Source organism: Denticeps clupeoides, chromosome 5, assembly GCF_900700375.1.
Source record: "Denticeps clupeoides chromosome 5, fDenClu1.1, whole genome shotgun sequence".
In the NCBI taxonomy this organism is placed as follows: domain Eukaryota; kingdom Metazoa; phylum Chordata; class Actinopteri; order Clupeiformes; family Denticipitidae; genus Denticeps; species Denticeps clupeoides.
Window position 1 is genome coordinate 24,223,979 of NC_041711.1, and position 22,146 is coordinate 24,246,124.

Below are 22,146 nucleotides of genomic sequence, written 5' to 3' on the forward strand. Positions count from 1 at the left end.
CTGGGTAAAACAGCCTTTGTCATGTTGAACTTGCACAGTGTCAGATTTTGGCACTGTAGGTGAATTCAAGTGTAAGGTGTGGCTGTATCTTGAGTTTACATAAGTGTCATAAAATGTAATAATGTTGTTCAATGCAGGTTTAGATTCTTAACGAATGAAACTTTCCCGTCATCTAATTTCCTGATAATGTTAATGTCTTAATGCTAATGTTGTGACAAATAAAACATGATGTCCTGTGTTGAATATAACATCTAAATATGCTGGGGTTAAACAGCCCCTTTCCCCAACTGCTCCCAGTCACCGAAAAAAATACACACACACAGACATGACAATGATGAATTTGACAGCAGGAAAGTGTTAATGATATTTTGGCTCTGATGGTGTGGGGCTACTTCAGACACATTTGCATTTCCATTCATCAACATAACATTTATCATTATGTGTCCAGTGCCAGATCTAATTAAAGTCTGTGGCTAACAGGGTTACAAAGCCCCCCATTTAGTCCACTGCCTAGTGTTAAGTACCAAACTCCTTAATTCCTGTTGCAGTTGCACGTTTTTTTTTTACAAGACCAAAGAGTTTTGGGTGGAGGGTGGTAGGTTTTGTTTTGCTTAATATAATCTTACCTTTTAGCTTTCTAAAACCTTTCGAATATATTATGTTTAAGTAATGTGTATGTTTAAAAATGACACCAAAATGTGAAATTGTTTTATGTCTTTCACAAAGTAAAAAAATGCTAAAAGAAGGTCAGAGGTGGAACTCCTGTAAAGGAGTTCATGTACAATTTATCATGTTCCCAGCATGCAATGGGCAGAAAAGAGAGGCACCATTCTTCACCAAAGATGGATGCCCACCAGTGTTTCCATATGTAAACATTTTCCTAGCCAACATCCCCAGGACACCAACTGTCAGCGGCACCTCCAAAAAGGAAAAAACACCCTGGTATTTTTCTGTAGCTCATATGTAGTCTATTTAAATTTAACAAAATAAGGGGTGATAAAAGAGGACAAAAAAAAATCCCAATCTGCAGGAACTGAAATGTCCCTGTCTGATCACCATCGTGTAAGCTAATACCACACATTACAATTGGCTGTTATAAGTGTCACCTTCATTACAGCTAACAAGTGAAGAACAAAAGTAGTCCCCTCAGAAAAAAAAGGAGACAACTTGAAACAACTTGTTTTCCCCTCATCACCTCGTGATAAGGGGAGAGGTAACCTGAAGACTGCCATATGTTCCAGGAAAGCGGTGCCACTTCAAACTGAGAGAGGGCCTCACCTGAATTATTGATCAATGATTACCAAATACAAAAAGAAATATTAGACTTGGTGTGTGTGTGTGTGTTTGATAGAAGGGCTAAAAAAAAAGCTGGTATTGAGACTTGAGGGAGGAAGATGGTGTGAGTCTGTGTGTCTGGCAATAAAGGGGTTGACTTATTCATTATTAATGTATGGACAAAACAGGCAGTAACGGAGGTGAATAGAAGTAGCCTGTATAGGTTACTGGAAACAGCAGGAGGTAAGAGGAAGACAGGCAGAATACTAGCAGACTGGCTTTCGTATCCTGGTAGATCTGGGTGGTCATAAGTCATTTTTATGTGAGTGGACCTCTCTATGAATGTGCAAAAAGCTGCTAGAACCCTTCAAAGATTACAAGACAAATATAAGATGCAGCAAAACAACGACTGCCGTAAGTTCCACTTCAGTTCAGTGTCTTGCTAAAAAAATAAAAACTAAGAAAACCTTTTTATGATTTCTTTTGACAAAACAGCTATATTTATTTTAACTTGGAAACTAAAAGTCTAACAAATGTTTATTATAAATATTTAAGCAACGTTTATATATTTGAAGAACTATACTCACAAAGGCATTCATACAAATACAACTTTTGTGGGATAGCAATCTTGCTTTAAGGAATGGGGCTTTATAGGTAAGATTCCATAGCAGTTCACATCGGACAAAATGAATAATTTATTCACAGAGCGGCAAATGTAAATTGAAGATTTTTCAACTAGCGGTATTCAGTTTTCAATTCTTGGTAATGAGACATCTTCCTGTTGTTAGTCAAGTGGGCTCCTCTGCAGGAGAGATCTTCTATCTTTCGGTGGCTGGGGAAATAGTCCTCTATCATGAGGTAATAGAGAAGATTGGTGGCAGTCTTTGACATATGGTTAGCACTTGATGCTGCTGAATAGACACCGTACTCTGAGACCAGTGGAGACATCAGGTCATTAAGAGATTAGCTGATTCAGGTGCTCCTTTTAATCTTTAAAAAATGTATCTGACAGAATATGTACAGAAATGTAAAGTGCTAATAATAATAACTATATTAATTAAAATAAATGGGCTATTCCTCTAATTCAAATAGTTTAAATAAATCAAATATGATGGTTATTTAGAACATGCCAGAGAGCAAGTGTAGAATTTACATGAATGGTAATTGGCAATTAATTCTTGCCCCCTGGGAGTTTTAATCTGAAAATGTAATTAAAGGTATTCTTTTACAATATGGGCATTAAACTACAATAATGTAAAAGGCTAAACATAATAATTGAAACTATCCATCCTTGGTCATTATACATTCACTGAATGGTGGAGTCTGTAGATCATATAGGGGATACTTAAGCCAAGACGCAAGCGATTACAGTGTGATCACACATCAGCTCACTTTCAGCCTGTATGTATAGCTTAAGCTTTTATAATAAATGTTATCTTCCTGTGAAAGAAGTAAGCTGTCAAGTTGATTAAGGACACAGATGAGCATCAATGTGGCTTGCCAAACATGCAGAGATATGCACAAACACTGTCTTTTGTGTTGTGTAGGGGGAGTGACTCCCCTTGCATACAACTGAGGAAACCTCAAAGCAGGTACTATCAAACACCACTGTTACTACAATTCTTATCATTATAAAAAAAAGTGGCGATAACAGTATTTTCGTATAAAATATTTGCTCAAGGGTTTTGTTTTTTTGCAAGCACTTTTCACACATCTTGCATTACAACGCAACGTTATTTTAGCGTGCTGATGAAGACAGACTTGCCATCACATACACACTGTAGAAGGCAAATCTACTTTGTCCTTTTAAATGTTATAATTAGCCAGACATGGCCACGGAGTCCTCACCTGGCCTCTAATCTTGTTCTGCATCGGTGGGACGGGTGTTACAACCAGAGCCAGTGGTTTGTAATGAATATGTTTGCAGGCCAGCTCAGGTGGCTTAGTAATCATGACATAGGCTCACATGAGAAGCGACGGAAAACTAATGCCTGCCAGCTGCTACTAACCACCTCACTTTGTTCTTCCTAAAGTAAAGAGTTTTTTTTTTCTTAAACCCAGGAGAGAAGTGTGTTAATATGTTTATCATTCTGTATTTATAAGTCTCATGGCCTAAGTGATCCTAACTAGCTGGGTTATTTTATTCTACCGTCTTTATTCACTAAGAAAATCCCAAATACACCCATGGCCATGTTAATCGTGTGGAATTGCACGAATCCTTACTCTAAAACAGCATAAAAACAAGTTGTTTCTATTTTATTTTTTTAGTTTTTAGTATTTTTATTACTAGTAATTCATTTTGTGGGCAGGAGAGAACATCAACAATGTTAGAACTGTTTGTGCAGGAGGATGGCATTTTGCTACTTGCAAGCAGAATTAAACATGCAGCCAGAGCAAAATTGTCTCTCACAGGCCCTACAGTAGATCAGGACATGGAGAATTCTTCTCGCTCATCAGCAAACAGTGCCTCATCCCTCTCAGATGTTGGACATAGCTACCCACTTAACATGATCACACAGGGCTTGTTCCCTCTGGTACATTATCTGTACTAACTCGATTACCCTTAACACAGTGAGCTACAGAGGGATTTGTGTTTTCACCGTGGTGGTGTTTGTAGATATGTAGGACACCAGGACTTATTCACACATGATCAGATTGGCGAATCCTGTTTGCAGCAGAGACCAGTATTTTAAACTTTTTTTTTCCCCCCAGAAAAACTTTAAACAGACATTTCAGAAAGGGAACATGCTGTATGCATTTACATTATCAGCAAAAGACATCATTTTAAAAATACTACATTTATAAAGCCATTTTAAAAGGCTATTGGGGTTCATCTTAAGGCAAGAGTTAGCAGGCAATCATTTTTCTGTAGAGTAATTCTAGATTTTCAGGTCCTTCTCCCTTATGGTTCCATTTTGCTTTTAGAACATTCTGACATTTTATCAACACAAGTTGAACTAGTGCAGCAAATGTTTGTCAGGGATTTTGGTGCATGCTGACTGAATAGCATCACACAGCTCCACACCACAGATTTGGCGACCACACATTCATGCTGTGAACCCCCCGTTCCACCTCATCCCAAAGCTTCTCTATTGGATTGAAATCTGGAGACCATTGGAGTGCAGTGAACCCTCTGTCATGTTCATGAGAGCAGCTTGCAATGATGCACGCTTTGTGACATGGTGCATTATCCTGCTGCTTGAAACCAATGGAAAATGTTTAGACTGTCACCACGTAGGGAGTTACATGGTCTGCAACAATACTTGGACATGCTGTGGGATTCAAATGATGCATGCATGACCATCAGCCTAAAATTCTAAAATTAGAGAAACTAGATCTCTGCTGGCCACGTTTTTGTCCTGGCATCTGAATGTAGCAACAGAAATGGATATTCCTAATCATCTTTTTTATTTATTTATTTATTGTCCGAGTGGACCTGATGGTGTTCGCAGCTCTGCAATTCATCAGTGCATTGTCAGATCATAGATGCTGTTTTGGGGCAAAGAGCAAATATTTGATTGATTATGGTCTCATTTACAAGATATGGTGCATCATTCTCTGTTTTTGAAGATCATGCTTTTTCACATTTTGATTTGATTCTACATTGCAATAAAGCAACATCAGACATTCTATTGTTCACCTTTCATGGTTACGTTTATACTTTAATCTCCTTGTTAATTTGCAATATCTGAAATGCGTTACGTCTATTCATTCATGCAAAACAAGCCTCTCGCAGTAAATCGCACACAGGTATTCAAAAATCATAACTTTTAAAGACACTTTAGTGATTCATAGAAGAATGTGCAACATAGTGTTTGGGTAGTAAGAAATGTAAATCCAATTTTACAGAATGACTATCTTCCAGCAAAGTTTCTATTACTCTAAATTGAGCCTTCTCAAAAGTGACCTTACCTGGGAGTTTTAATTGGGATGTCTTATTAAGTCAAACAAAGACATTTACCTTCCCTTGCAAATCTGTTAGAAAAGATGAAATGCACACTATAAATACATCTTGCAAGTGTACTTTAAGATGATAAATATTTCACATGCCAACAGAGCTTATTTAAAAATATATGTATTCAAAGGATTCCCATGGTGAGATTAAGATCCATGTGGGTATGAAGATAATCAATTGTTCTCGTTACACAACAGAGACAACTGCTTGAATACAATCTAATGGAGTTTAATAAAAGCTTGAGATGTGGCAGACCCCGGTACTATTAATCTACACATTCTGGAAATGTAACCAATTGTCAAAGTACTGCCCACAGATACTCCATCACATAACCAATTGGTTTTCTCATCTCTACAATTCATTTGCAACTTAATGTGCCCAATAAAATGTATTCTGACTGCTTTATTGATTGTGAAATAGCTTATTCCTAACCTTGGGGAGCAAGATGAATATGTCCATTTTTTAAAAGCATTGCTTTTGTCACATTCTTAAATAAATGACTTGAAGGCACTCCAGCAATTTAATGCTTATATTTATTTTCTTTCTCTCTTTCAGCATTAACATGGTCTGTATTGGATGCAAAATCAGATTAATTTTAAGGCAATCTGTTCATGAAAAAAAAAGCACATTACTGCTCACAATTAGCAAATAATATGAAACAATTAATATACTTAGCTTTTAGCAGCATATTAAATGCAATGTTGCAGCATATCAGACATTGTTTTTGTTAAAAAAAAAAAAGTAATATTGTGTGATGAATATTTATTAATTCTTGTGATGACACATAATTTTAGAGAGCCACATAAGAGGAGATTAGTGGCGTGTTTCTCATATGGTGTACCCTAGGCTGCATGTATTACATGCAGCCATCTAGTGTCTGTTCTCTGCCCTATTCCTAGGTTCTATGACAGCATTTTATTTTGTAAAATCGATTAGTCAAATCAAAGTCAGTCTTTCCATTAAAAAAAAACAAAAAATTACGGCATTATAATGAGGAAAAATATATTGAATTAACAATTCACATGTTTTACAGATAAAACTTTAGTTTGATGACTTAGTAATGAAAATACATATTTTAACATTTATAAACATACAAATTTGAACATAGACTGCAATATGAGGAATATGTAGAATACTAGAACTAATGCAGGTAAAATATTGAAGAGAGAAGTTCAAACTGGGTTTTAGTAATTTTGCGCCAGTCCTCACCCAGATCCTGAAATGATTAACAAATAAAGGTTGAAAAGAATCCAGTTCTAGCCCTAGTAACGAGTGCCCTGCATTAGCATTTTCATTAGTTAATTTCAACTACTCTTACCATCAGTAACAATAAAAAGTGAAAGTGAAAGTGAAGAAACAATCTCAATCTTAAGAATCAAAAATCTCAAGAACAGCAACCGGTCCTTACAATCAAATGTATAACCCATCCCCGTCCAGGGAGTAGTGTGTGGGTATGGTAACTTTCTCAGTGGCAAAGTCTCAAGAAACAATCTCAAGAACTGGCCAGATGCTATCAATGCTTGAAAGTGTCTTGTTGATCTCAGCACCAAAGCACACATGCAAAAAGGCTAAACTCAGCACCAAAACTCTAATAGCTACAGTACAGGCCAAACTTTTGGACACACCTTCTCATTCAATGTGTTTTCTTTATTTTCATGAACATTTACATTGGTAGATTCTCACTGAAGGCAAAACTATGAATGAACACATGTGGAGTTATGTACTTAACAAAAAGTGGAGACCTGGCCTGAACCCAATCGAGATGGTTTGGGGTGAGCTGGACCGCAGAGTGAAGGCAAAGGGGCCAACAAGTGCTAAACACCTCTGGGAACTCCTTCAAGACTGTTGGAAAACCATTTCAGGTGACGACCTCTTGATGCTTATAGAGAGAATGCCACGAGTGTGCAAAGCAGTAATCAGAGCAAAGAAACTAGAATATAAAACATGTTTTCAGTTATTTCACATTTTTTTGTTAAGTAAATAACTCCACATGTGTTCATTCATAGTTTTGATGCCTTCAGTGAGACTTTATGAAAATAAAGAAAACACATTGAATGAGAAGGTGTGTCCAAACTTTTGGCCTATACTGTACATGTAAATCACGTACCTCAGGCTATAACGCTCCTTAATCTGACCAATGTAATAAATGTTGTAAATTAACATGACTTGGCAGAAACATGTCAATGTGTGTATTTACATTCAGAAAAATTTGCCTATTAGCAAAACAATCTGCCCTATTTAAACAGCTTTGTTTATTGCCGTTTAGTACTGTTATTATTAAGTGAATCGTGGCTTTCTATATCTTTAGGAATTGTCAAATTAAAGTCCTCAACTCTGCTAATTCATATCTACCAATGTACATTGGGCATGTTAAATGAATGACACAAAGCCTGCACTCACCATTAAAACCTGGGTGATTGGTCCACTTCTATAGAGTAATGCCACATGCATAAACAAAGAGAAACAACCTGTATATTTTATAAGGGAAATCACTATGCAGCACTTAGATTAAGATTGACTTAGCTGATTGGCAGGCCTCCTTTAACATACTGGGGCAAAGTGTCAGGAGCTGTTTCCATAAATAATGTGCAGTTAGCTGCATAGCTGGCCCTTTGCAATCCTATCACAGACTTTACCTATTCAGGGGAGATAAATGTGATTTAAATTAATAGCCACGCCTAAATAACTCCTCATCTGGTAAATGACACATTTATCAGCAAGGGACAGCTAATGTTCTTTGATGCATGGGGCCCTTATAACATGACGGGTGCCTACAAAAATTGTTATTATTTTTTAATAAAGTATAGGAGTCAATCTCAAGTCATTTATCAGATAGTTCCATTGTCCTTTGTTTTGTGACACCATGATACTGGATGCTTACAAGATTTGCAGTGTTTAATAATTTGAAGCATATTTAGTTGAGGCTAATAATCAAGCTGATGTATGTTTTTATTGTAGTCATTATTTTCAATCTCATTAACCAATTAATTGGTTGAATGATCTGTCTGAATGATCTGTCATTCCTATTTTTTTATGCAGGTCTGGTCTTTCTGTTATGAATGTGCGCACTTGGAACAAAATCTCTACGCTGTGCTTACAGTGCACAGTGATTAAGCTTGTGTCTTGACCTTGCCCTGTTGACAAAAATAAATGGATCAACTCCTTCAATTTCACCTCACAAATAAGTGCAAAGCCCTTTTAATTTAGACACATGGCAAACAAGGCCTGCAAGCCCAGTTCCCTTGTGTATGGGGCCAGTGTTAAGCCTCCTGCACAGGTAACACTCAATCCATTAACCTTTGCTTCCAGCTCAGGCTCCATGTCACTGGGTGGAGGCCTTCTTCTCTGCCATTCCACCTTTTTAATATTTTTTTTTTTTCATAAGAGTTCTCTGCTGGAGAATGAAAAGGGCAAAGCAGCTCCTCTTGACATTGATTCTGCCATTGTAATAATAAGCTTCCCTTTTCTTATATTATTAACAATGGCTCATCACCAGCAAAGACTTCCACCTTCTTTCTTACGCTCTCTTGGCCCACCCCCTCTCTGAACCTCCACTGCGGATGGAGGTGTCAGCAGCAATTTTCAGAGAGGCTATATGAAAGGGCCTCCAAAGGCAGGGGTCATGTTAAATTGTAACGCAAATGTTATTCCTCAATTATCCATCTGGGGTAAATGTCAACTGCTTCAGGGGAGTGGGGGCAGGGCACAACTTCAGGGCCCTCACATCAGTACTTACATGCCACATACCATATTCACAGACACAACACTTTAAGCTGCCCTCTTTTATTGCTTTCCAGCAGCTAATTTAACCAATTAGCAAAGGCATTCCCACTATGACAAAGTTATGGCATTCCACAATGACAAAAATATGGTGGTTGGCTCAACCAGGATCTATGAAGGAGCTCAGTGATCATGTGACTGAAGACATATTCCAAAAAAAAGCAGGAACTGGACTCCACAAATGAATTTAATGAAGGGGGAAAAACCTCCAGTTGCTTGATTGGCAGCTGAATGGCCGATCTCAACAAAAGGCTTGTTTGGAAACAGTCACAAGCTTATCTTGAGTTCAGATGCAATAGCTGGGTGTTATATATTGTCAGGCATATATTTTCTCTGTAATAAAGCTTTTTGCCAAAAACCGGCAATTTAAAATGTAAACTTAAGTTGGTGTAAATGGAGGATCAGACTTGTAATAATGAATCATCAGAGTGGAACCATCATAGGCTGAATAGAATGGGGGTTGGGGGGTTGGATTGAGCACTGTGCCCCCAGGTCACAGTGTTGTTCAAATAAAAGTCACCATGGGGAGGCCTTGCCTCGTTCATGAATCGCATTCTAGAGAATCAGAGGCTTGAGCAATATTCAGATCATGCTCTGCTGCCCATTGTTGTAACACGCATTTCATCACAGCATTTTTTCAGCCGACCTATCAACATTTCTTTTAAACACAGACATCAAAAATATGGACATCATGGTTCGAAACGCACCTAAAAAGCCAAAACAAGAACAAATAGTTGTACTAATCTATTGTTAAATGCCCCACAAAAAAGACCTCCCATTGAGACTGGCTGCCATTTTTTATATGGCACCACTTTCCTTCATGAAGGCTTTTTGACTACAACCACTGTCAGCAGTGCACACGCGGCTCTGCCACTGAAGATGCTATCGCGTTATCGCAGTAATAAAACTAAAGTGTTGAGCAGGAAATTGAAAGTGTAGTTGGACAGGAAATAACGTCTCTGTCATAATCTCGCGGGAGAACATGTGTTCATCCACATATTGTCCCCGCTCTCTGATTTCAGGGCGCTTCTGTGGTCAGCCCTGTGTTGCATTACGAGTATGCTCTTACAGCCTTTGTCCCACCATCTCCTGCTTGCTTGTTTGATTCAAACAATATTTTCAGTTGCTTAAAAAAAAAATACAAAATCAAAATCAATCATACAATATTCATAACCACTGTGTTATCGTATTTGATAAAAAAAAAAATCAAATATAGTTTATTTGTGTAATCCTTTCTGCAGTTGCGATGTCCAGATCATGAACAGGCTCTGCTACTTGCTGCTTCTCTCTTCTTTTTTCTTTCAGGCAGCAGATTCAATAGGGCAGCATTCCGAGCTCATTTGCACTGGGCTGGAGGAGGTGGGAGTGTTTGTGTGTGTAAGCGACACAAGGCCGCCCTCTGTCTGATGGCAGAGAGAATGTCTTGTTTATTGTGTTCCTCTGGCTGCTGTGTCTGACCTGTTTGCACCCATGTTGGCTTGTGTTGTGGCGGGTAAAATCGTATCAATAACTTTAAGAAAAGTCATTTATTGGAATGCTAGCAGGCAAATTCTTCTTTTTTACTATAATATTTTTAGTATAAGATATATATGTGATGCATTTACACTGTCCTCTTTTCAATTAATGCATTATGATGTTTTGTTGCTAATGTTGTTTTTTAGTTACTTTTATGTTATCACAAGAAGATAATCATAATCATAAATAAACATAATAATAAAAACAGATACATTTAAATGAGTCTCTCTGAACAAATACAGAATACTAATTCCAAATGCTAAAATATCACTAGAATACTAAAGCCTTTTTTTACAGAAATAATGGTGATGACCCCTTGACCTCTCCATTGCATTATAATTACCTTTTGATAAGGACCTGTAAGAGTAAAGTGGAGGGAAAAAATGGCGTAAAAGCAGTGATGGAGGAGAGAGAGAGAAAGAGATAGAGAGAGTGTCTAATTTGCATTAAATTCATTACCAGCTCCTCAGAGTTATATTTAAACCATTATTGGCCATACACCACAAGAGCCTTTTTGAGTTTAAAAGTAGCCTGTGGCTCTCTCTTATTCTAACTGATGTAAATGGAGAGGGTGGGGGTGGCTGCAAAGTGCTGACCTTGTTATATGGGGTGTCTCACCCCAATTAATCAAAGATCCTTTAGAGATGCTTCAAGCTAATAAATAGGGGAGGCAAATCAAAAAGTCGTGTGGTGGCACAGCTATTCGAATGATTGTTCAAGTAGAGGAGATTAAAGGTCCGTTGTGAAAAGGAAAAGCACTTCTAATGTGACCAGCTGGCTGAGTTTGTTAAACCCGGTCAATTTGAGAGGGTGACTGAAAAAGGAGACGTACCCTCCTCTCTCGCTGTCGTTTCTAAATTAACACTTTATTGTACAAATTGAATGTCAAATCACCCTTGAACTAAAAATACCTTGTAATTGTCCAGAAAGAGCTTTATCTTTCCACAGCCACACAATTCATCTTTGTGGGAACTTTTTTTCTGCATTTACTGCGTGAGATTTGACAGCAGCAGTTTATTTAATTCAATTGGCCAACAGTTATGTATAGTCTGAAGAAGAAAAAATTTAGACAAGAAGCAACATTTTTCATCAGATTCTGCAGAGCTCTTCATGCTCTAGTTGGGCTGTGATATTATGGCCATTGCTAATAACAGAGCGAGAAGTAGAGTGTCTCCTGGTCACATCTGCTGTGGGCACGGGGTGGCAAGAAACCTAGGGCCAGGCAAGAGGGCGGCCAGGACATGCCAGCTGTTGCTGTGACTCCACCCTGCCGAGCAGCCGTGCCTGGCCCACTCTGGCCGAGCTCTCTTCCCCTTGGTCCTCACTCCGACCAGGCCCCTGCCAGTCTGGTTACTTCTACATGTCTGGGCAACGCTGGGACAATGATCATCTGGCCAGTGGAGAACAGCGCGTGGCGTGTCCTACGGAGGGCTAACTAGATGAAAGCTCTGAAGCAGATGGCTGTGCGCCTGCTGCTGTTTACATTTTCACAGAACTCAAGCTGACATTGTTCTGTATAGAGAAATTAGCCAAAACATTGCATTCTCATCAGGGTCTCCATTTTCAATGTTTTTTTGACTAATCTTACAATTCCTGAGTTACACATAAGTGACAAGCATAGTGACAATATGTCTGTTATGAAATTACACTTTTATGCACATGGTTACTATTACTGCAAGTACAGTACTTGAACATGAGTTTGAAAAACAAGAGCAAATATCTTTATCATCAATTGAGTGTGGGCTACAGAAAACAAAGTCACGCTGAAATGAAACAATAACCTAAGTGCACACTGAAAAATTAATGACCAGCTGCACAGAATAAACTTACACCTTGTAATACAACTTGATTATGGTTATACTTCTGCCAAGGCTGCAGTATCAGCAAAAGGTGAAGATACATGGCTGGAGTGTCCCCCCAACCTTAAACACACAAACACATACAGAAAAAGGCAAATTATGGACTTCAAAGTCACAGTTGCAAGGGCTTAAGTGTAAACCTGATCCAATTAGCCAGAGTAGCCTAAAAGAATACATGACAGTGTTCAGGGCGGTACAGAGTCACATGATCTCAGGTAACACAATTCCGGCCAAACAATCCAGGAACGGGGGGGGGTAAAAAGGCAGGGGTGGAGGAGTAGAAAGACATGAATGAAGGGTGAAAAAAACATGGAGAGGTGATGACAAACAGTTTTAAGAAACTGTAACCCTATAAGCCAGGAGAAAACCAAAGTCACTGGCAATCTCACCTTGGTGCCGACGTGAATTTGTTGACTCATTGTCTCCAACAAGATCCCCTAATTGAAATGAAGCTTCTCGCCATCCAGCCTTTAGCACAAGGTGAAGATGTGTGGCTCTTTAACTGATGCTGAATTATTCAGAGGCCTGTCATTACATTTGAGTGATGAACATGTATTTTCTGTTAATGTATTTCAGTAATACAATGTAAAAATTACAAACGTTTTAAGCAAATAGAGCTGGCAAAAGATCAAAGATGAATTTTACAAACAAGACAAATTTCTCAAACTGAACATGTGTGTGTATGGCATATATATATATATATACACACACACACACACACACACACACACACATATATATGTATATATGGGGCAAACAGGATGCTAAATCACCAATTCACTTCTACTACCTTTTTATGTAGTAATTATGTTTAATGATAAACAGAGTTTAAAATAAAGGGAGTCTGATGGAATGACGTCATCATTCTGGATATAATTCCAATAGACAACTTTAAAGATCAGTTTGTTTGTTTAATCAATTTATGCAAATTATGAAGACGCCTGACCTTACACTACTGAGCAAGCCCCACATGATCTGCGGATGGAGCTAGTCTGAAAACTGTGCATGGTGTCTTAAGGAAAATATATAGGTAAATATATATGGGTATAACGGATATAAAATTACATTCAGATTCAACTAACCATCGTAAAACAAAAAGCACAGGGGAGTTTGGGCACTCCACCAAAATATATATCGAGTTCTAATCACCCAGCTTCTTGTGGGTGATTGGGATCCAGCTGCCATTCATGCACCGTGGCATCACATCACATCCATCTAATTTATGACAGATTCATGTGTCATATATCAAACAGCATTATGTTGGAGGTGTGTATTCATTAGAATCATAATCGTGTTTATTGGCCAAGTGAGCGAACACATAAAAGGAATTTGATTCTGGTCGACGGTGTCTCTAAACAATATAGTCAAAATCGTATATACTACTATAAATATAAAGATTATAGAAATATTATACCAATATACCACTGAGCAATGCACCGTCCCCACACCCTTCTCCCCGGGAGCCTGTCATGTCTGCCCACTGCTCACCAAGGGTGATGGTTAAAAGCAGAGGACACATTTTGTTGCGTGCACGTGTGCTGTGCTGCAGTGTATCACAATGACAATGACAATCACTTCACTTTCACTTTATATATGTGACAGTTTAGGAGGGCGATGACAAGGGGAAAGAAGCGGTTCCTGCGTCGACTGGTCCTAGTCTGCTGCCCTCTATATTATATATATGCCCTCTACAAAAAGTGTGTGTCCAGAGTGTGAGGGATCTGCAATGTAATTCCCAGATTTTTCCTGGATAGAGGGGACACCCACAAGCCTTTCTACTGAACTCAAAATTCTATAGAAATCGAACGAGAATTGCTGGTGTCTTCCTCTTGTAAGTCGATTTGGATAAAAGCGTCTGCTAAATAAAGTAAAGTAAAGTAAAGTACTGTCCGTACAGTCCGTTTCAGTCTGTTCCTGTCTTGTTTAACGATGATCAGTAACTGATAAACAGAACCTAATTAAATGGTAATAAATGTTTAAAAAGAAATGCATGGTTGTTACTTCCCTAAATCATGAGATATGAAGTCAGCTGTTCGGTTGTTCACTGTTGGTTGTTCACATGTTAGAATGTTGTCCACTCCCATGCAAAAATCCTAATCTTCAGAGGGATAGAGCAGGGTAGGTACAACACTGCCACCTGTGTCCGCTCCATGTTGAGCTTTGTCTTACCCTGGCACACCTTGCTGGATTGATGTGTTGTACACTGGCACATGACAGTTACTTGGAGGATTGACTTGGCACAGCCAAGCTGTCTGACTTGCCAATAAAGAAAGGAGAGAAAAAAGCATCTCATGAACAGACCGAACAATTGACAGTGCAGCGCTGGCCAGGGACCAGCTACAACACAGCTGATTTAGACTCTTTTTATCTTCAAATAAAAGCTCATCCAGGGTTTCTCCCCTTGGTTCTTCACTTCTCCTCCCTTCACAATCAACCTCAAGAGAAAATTCTGTTTCTGGTACAGAACAGAATTTCTTCATTTTGCTAAATATTTTCTGTCTTTTTGTCCAGAAACTTTTTATCAGTGCAATTGGTGAGTTAAAAAAAAACATAGAAATAGATATGCTTAGAAATGTACTACTGAGAGTTGCACAGATGTAAACACTTTAAAACAATTTCCACTCATTAATTATGCAAACAGCCAGTTTCCTCTAATTGTTTCATTGGATAGACAAAGGCAAATTAATGGCAAGAATTACCTTTTGACAGATATGGGCTTATTTGGGTTGTTCGCATCCCTTTAACAAAGGCACGTGCAAGCGCCCAAGCTGAGTGCCTTGTTGGCAATGATTGATCACCCAATATCTAATTAAACCTGATCCAATCACTTATTATGCAGAGCGGAACAAACAAACCGAAGTCAACTGTCAGGGCCAGTGATTGATGATGCCGCCTATCCGGCTTTTGTTTGTTTCTAATGTTGTGATACTTGTAACAACCAGCAAAGCTACCTTAGACAATACATCCTGTCACTCCCTGGGCTTATTGACTAAAGGGCTGGCCTGAGACGAAAAAGGAAGGGGGGAAAAAAGCAGTTGAGGAGGTGAACATAAGCGACAGAAAGAGATTTGCTGGGTTGTTGGCCCCATTAAACCCTGCGTTCTTTCCCCCACCCTCAGGCCAGGACGGTTTTTAGCAAGTGCTGAAAGGGGAGCAGCTCTGGATCATGATTAGGGCTGGAGGAGTGACAGCTTAAACAGCCAAGGCCTTGGGAAGCACAACCGTTCGTTTCCATTGGAAAAATACATCTTTAACGTACGTAATGCAACGCAACAGAAGGCGTAAGTAAAGCTTCTAATGTTTAAAACATAAAAGAATTAAAACAGCACTTTTGAATACACTTTGTATTCTGAAATAACCAATAACTGCAGTTGTTCTAAAAATAAGTTCAGAATTTTTAACAAATTCAAATGGTTCAAAGTTTCAAAAACAAAACCAAATTACCTATCCTTTTTTCCCAATTGCAGTGATGCAAGTTGGTAATATAAAATTAATTTTGTGCATTTCATATCCATTAAATTGTAATTACATTATAAGAATCTGACAGAATCAGCACAAAAAAAAAGTGCAATCAAATGTACGGCAGTTTTCACGCTGAGGTCAGAGCTAATATTCGATGCTATCCTTCTCCTCATTCTTCACCGACAGAGCTGCTTTCTTCCGGAGGTGAGGACAAGTCGGCCCAGGGGAGCTACAGGGAAAAAGCAGCAAACATTATTTTCAAATCATCTGTACCATGTTTAATGATTTTGGCAGCATTATGTACAATTGGAAGCACTGGCAAAATATAAAAACATTACATTCACTTGGATCAACTTTTTCAGCCACACACAATACTTGCATGCGTTGTTACCTACGTACAGTATTTACACATATTTTGTATATTCAAATACTACACTAATAACAAGATTTTTATCACTATATGAATAAAGAATGTCTTTGGACATGCTTAAATGTGGAATGTTCACTAAATATTCACTCATGTTTTAATTTACAGCAGTAGTTCAGCACATGGAATGAAAGAAACTACCCAGTCGTCAGTGAGTCATTAAACATGATACCTGCTGACCGGCATTCTCTGACATAAGTAGAAGCTGCTAGCTCTCACATGACTCAGTATGAAAGCTTTGTGGAAGCTTCATGTGTTCATGATTATTATCCAGCATCTCTGAAATTCATTTTTTGATTCAGAAATTAGTCATATTTTATGTCCTCAGACCATCTAAATGTCTGTGGGTGTATGTGTGAACTCATGCATTCTGTACCTGCATCCTTTTAAACAGTTCTTAACGAGGGGGGCAAATGATTTGACATCTATCAAGCAACCCAAGTGCTGACAGCATTAATCAAAACTTTCTCATTTCCCAAAGAATTAATCGCTAAATAATTAATTTACAGCTACAGGTGGTGGATAAAGGAGGGGGGGGTGCATGTGCTGTCCTGCTGCTAAGAATTTGTCCTTGTCTGAAGGCTAGATTGATATATTTATTATTTATCAGATTAATCATGGCTAGAGATGTTGGGATCCAGGTTACGGTTCATTCTTTTCAGTTTAGGCTCCGAGTGTAGGATCGGTGGTGAGAGGTGTGATACAGGACCTCTGATGGTGCTCAATACAAAAAGAAAATGAATAAATGTCAGTAAGAAACACATGCACAGTAAACAACAAGTAATAAATATATGTCATTTTTAAAAATTTCACTCAAATCAGAACTATTAAAGGCATGTCACTGCCTTTTGTAGTGCAACTATGCGTGAGTCAAGTAGGGGAGAGAGAAACTCATTTCAAGTCAAGCTTGCACTTCTGAGGCTGTCTTTTGCAAACCGGATCCACTTCCTTCTTAACACTGAAACATTTACATTTACATTTACGGCATTTATCAGACGCCCTTATCCAGAGCGACTTACAATCAGTATTACAGGGACAGTCTCCCTGGAGCAATTTAGGGTTAAGTGTCTTGCTCAGGGACACAATGGTAGTAAGTGGGATTCGAACCCGGGTCTTCTGGTTCATAGGCGAGTGTGTTACCCACTAGGCTACTACCACCTGAAAGGCAGATGCAGAATTGTTCTTTCGAGAAGACGGACACTAAACAGCTCAACATCCAACCAGGCAGCCAAACAGTGCCAATCATGAGCAAATGCTGAAGGGCTTAAGCTGAGTTACCATCATAATGTGAATATCTGTCCTTTGCTCTTTAAGCATACATCAAGGCTGAATGCAAAAAGGCGAGTTCTGGTGACAAAAGTCGCCGCTGGTGAGGGAAGGTGAGGGAACACAACATCGGAAATCAATATGCACGTCAGCAGGTGAAAAGAGATGCACTTCTACTGCAGGTGACAGTCAAAATCAGTGATCTCAAACTGACGCCCCAACACTTACAATCTTCTGCACTATTAGATTTTCAAATGGAATCTTCAAACTCCACTTATATACCCATGAAAAATTCTCCCTCCACTGAGCTGAAATTAAACTGTCATTCATCATCCCTAAACAGGCCCATCCTGGGATACATGGAGATTATACATAAGCCTGGTAATAAGGGGAGTGCAGCTGTTTGTGAGGCTTAAAGCCTGTTATACATGTAAGTTGGAACATTCATTCTGCCAGACATTTGTGTCAAAATCATTGATTACTGATTTATATGAAATTTGTATGTGCAAACTACTTCTTAATTTCTTTCTTTTGTCAAAGAAAGAGAAATTGTCTAAACAGCTGGGAAAAAGTGTAAAATAAAAAAGTAAATTATTGTGACATAAAATATGTACCAAGCATGTTTTTTTCAACAGTAAACCTTAAAGACACAATGCAGCCAAAACCTGATTTAAGAATACATGGATCAAGAATAAATGGATCATGAATATTCCCCATTGCTGGGCTGACCCTACTGCCAAAACAGCGACACAAAAATTGAAACCCATTTGAACATAAAGCTGTTCTGCAGTGGTTGATATATGAAAGCTCTGGAGCGAGACTGATGTCAGAGTTTATTTTTGTGAATATCAGATGATAATTGTTTCTCTCTGTGTCACAGAGTATTCGTGCTGCATCAGATGTGGCAATGAAAAGCTAGAGGGTGCTAGCCGCTGACATTGAGCTGGCGTTTGCTGTAACAATGAAAAGTGGGTTCATGTTGGTGTGAAATCCAATTTATGTTCAGAAAACAAAACATTTCCCCCCATCATAATGGGCTAAATCGCTCTGGTCTTTACCAGCCATGCAAAGCGAGACCTCATCAGGTACACTGTTGCATGCCAGACTTGAATTTGCCCTGAAAAGCAAAAGCGCAGGAACACAAGCGAACGGCAGCCCTTTAAAGGAACAAGGCAGCCCATTTTGAGAGATGCCTTGGCCTCAAATCTGCCGGGACTAACCCCTTTGACATAAAGTCATATTGTGCCGCAGTTTTAGTCCGTAAATTTGTACATCAATTATTTACTGGCCACCCCGGTTGTATAAGTGTAGGAAATTACGAGGCCATGCTATTTTCTCTCAGGCAGAAAGAATGTGATACACCAAATACATCGCACCTAATGTGCCGGCCCTCTGTCCATGGGCCAGAATTATTTATGCATTAGAAAACAGTGTGCTGGGGCAGGGGAGGCAGACACATTATTTTAAACCTCTCATAACACACATCAATATTTCATAAGAAAATAAATAAAGAATGTCAGACTTGTTTGGAGGACAGCTGTAGCTGCTCGCTTGGCTGGCCTGGGATACTCCTGGGATGCCACGCATACCCTGCAGTAAAACCCTCCATTTCTTTTTAATCATCCACTTAGTGCATTGTGGGTGGAGGAGCTGTCAAGGTGAGCCAACAGCTTCTTCAGTACCAGACTGGAAAGCTTTGTCTGACTTGGGGGGTGGGTGGGTAGACGGTTGGGGGAGGAAGGGTGTGGAACCGCTTTCGTTACCTTCCGACGTTCGACTTTGTCTTTATTCTGCCCTTGCATCCTTCGTCTGCAATGCTGATCCCGCTTCCTTCTCTGTCAATACTGCACATAGATCCCCAAACTTCTGCTGGTCTCCTGAGTCACAGGTCAAGGTGGCCTTGAAGCTGGTGCTGAATTGTCCACTGGGGGGGTTTTAGATTTATTCCACTTTGGCCCTTACTTAAATGAAGATATGGATTTCTCAGAACTATAAAGGTCTTGACATGGAACGACCCTTAATTAGGTTCATTTTTTCGTAAATACCATTTCTCAGAGCACAACACACAGAAAGCATTAAATGTTTGCGTCCATAAATAACCCCATGGTTGAACTCAGACTAGCCATATATACCAGTGAAAAGTCCCTTAAATTAAACAGCATTGAATTTATTTGTTTGATTTTATTCAGATGCATAAGATGACCAAAAAGGAGGACCTCTATAGTAGCTTCTGCAACCACTTAGCATTAAGGTATTAGAACGATTGATGGCTCCTTTTTAATTAGTAATTTCATGGAGTAAATATGATGTATTCTTTCTGATCCTCCTAGAGATGTGGTAGGGAATAGTAAGTAAACACCTTCATTACACATGTTAACAGTATTCGCAGAAACACATGCAAAATATCTGCAGAATGTGGACAATTTCACACTGAACATGAACTGAGCACAGTGGAGTTAAATCGATTAAAATGCCAAGTGTGCCATGAGAATTTCTACAACAGCATCTCACTGTCCTTCTGGTCCGTTCTGTACATTTGGAAAAAATCAATTCTGCAGTGGAAGGGAAAGAAGGGAGGTTTCAGCTCTGAGATGAGGTGTAATGTGTTCCATTACATCCACGATTGAGTCATCAGGACAGGGAATTAAAGCTCATTTAAATGCTGGCCTCGCTTCTGAGTTCATCTTGTGGCTCTACAGCATGAAGTGAGTTACACATTTTACCCAAGTGTCTTACGCTGAAGGGAAAATGCTACAGTTTTGCAGGTGAATCATTTCTGTCTTGACACATCTTAAAGGTCAAGAAATCAGCCATGAAATGTTATAGAGTGATACACCCATAGCAGTGTGAGATGATATATTTTCCAATGGATTTCCAGTGGGTTGCCTGGGGGGTTGGATTTGCATAATCACTTTTAAAATGATTCACTGTAAATTTTAAATGTATGAACACACAAGCAGGGAGACTATAGCATTATACTATGATTTGTTAGGGCCTCCTTTTGTACAGACCCTTGCCTTAAATTTGTCCTTCAAAATGCATCTGAGCACAATAGGATAGGAAGTAAAATCACATCTAAAAGATCATTGCTAGGTCATGAATTTGCTGCACTTGAGACACAACATTTAGATTTTGCAGTTTCATGTCAAGCCTTACATCATGTCACAGTCATCATGCTAGTGAAGGGAAGACGTGGCATATACAATATAGCTTTTGTATAATAATGTAGATAAAACTGATGGCTAATTGTTTTATTTTGTTCACACATTTGAGTTCTGTTTTTTATAAAAATAAAGAGAATCACTCCAAAACACACATACACCTGAAAAATCTACAAATGTTTGAAAAACAAAAGTCTGTGTATGGGCATTATATTGACTCATAAAAGTGTTTAATGATTCACAAATGTATAACTATATCTAGCCTTATAATGTTTATTTAGTAATATGTTACCTTTTTCCATCTTCAAATAACATGTTCATCATGTACAGCATTGAAAATCCTCCTTTAATCTCAAACTGAATTTTTTTTTTACAAAAAAAACATTTGCGATGGACATAAATGGTACCAGATTTGATCTGTTGTTGTACATGTTGTACAAGCTGGACCGGCCAAGGTGTGAACCCAGACTTTTACATCCAGGCTGGTGCATGTGTTGTGGATTGATCAGTGTGTAGCGCCTCACGGCAGTCAGATGAAAGAACGTAATGTATTATCTCAGGCAAAATGCAAATGAGGCATTTACTAACACAAAAGCTTGGGTTCGGCTGAATACCAGTTACCACCTTTGGACAATAATGGCTGAGAGGTTTTGCCAGTTTTATTAACCACAATTAGCAGATGGAAATATAAAAGTCCCGTGTTGTCAGGTGTATGTTTATACTAGAAAAAATAGACTTCTATAAGCTTATAAACACAAAATGATATTAAATGCTTTAAACGGCACATTTTATTGTATTGAGTCAAAATATATGGTTTGTGGGAAAGCATTTCATCAAAGCGAACTGGCTAAAATGAAATCCTGTTTATAAAAATGTTTATGCATGTTCTTATAACTCTATAGAAAGGATAACAAGCCGGGAGCAGCCAACAAACAGGATTAACCCTTGGAAGAGGTTGAGACGAACTGGCTCGCTAAGTAGCTTCCAAACATATGCCCTAATATGCTGGGTGTGCTCAAAGGATTTCCTGACCTTATTTGTTGTGCACCTTAATACTTCTGCCCATTGCAGGCATTAGAAGAAAAAACGCAGGGCAGGTGGACAGAGTAAATATTGTCATGCCCCTCATTTGTTTTGCTATATCAGCTTGGTGTGAAATAAAAGCCACTGATTCCATGCGCAGCCGTGGGCATGTGTATATATATTACTGACAGTAGGGGCAGATAACACCCCTGCATTAGCCCATAAGTAACTCCAGTGTCAGACACATTGGTTTTCCCCTAACTGGAGGCTTTAATCTTGAGACTTTTATGAATAATGATGAGTATATTACGTTTTTCAGACTTTTCGGGATTCAATTTTAAAGGCTACAAATGGCAAGTGGGTGGTACGATTTATAACCTCAAATATGCAGAGGCCCCAGAAGTGCATTAACGAGATATCAGT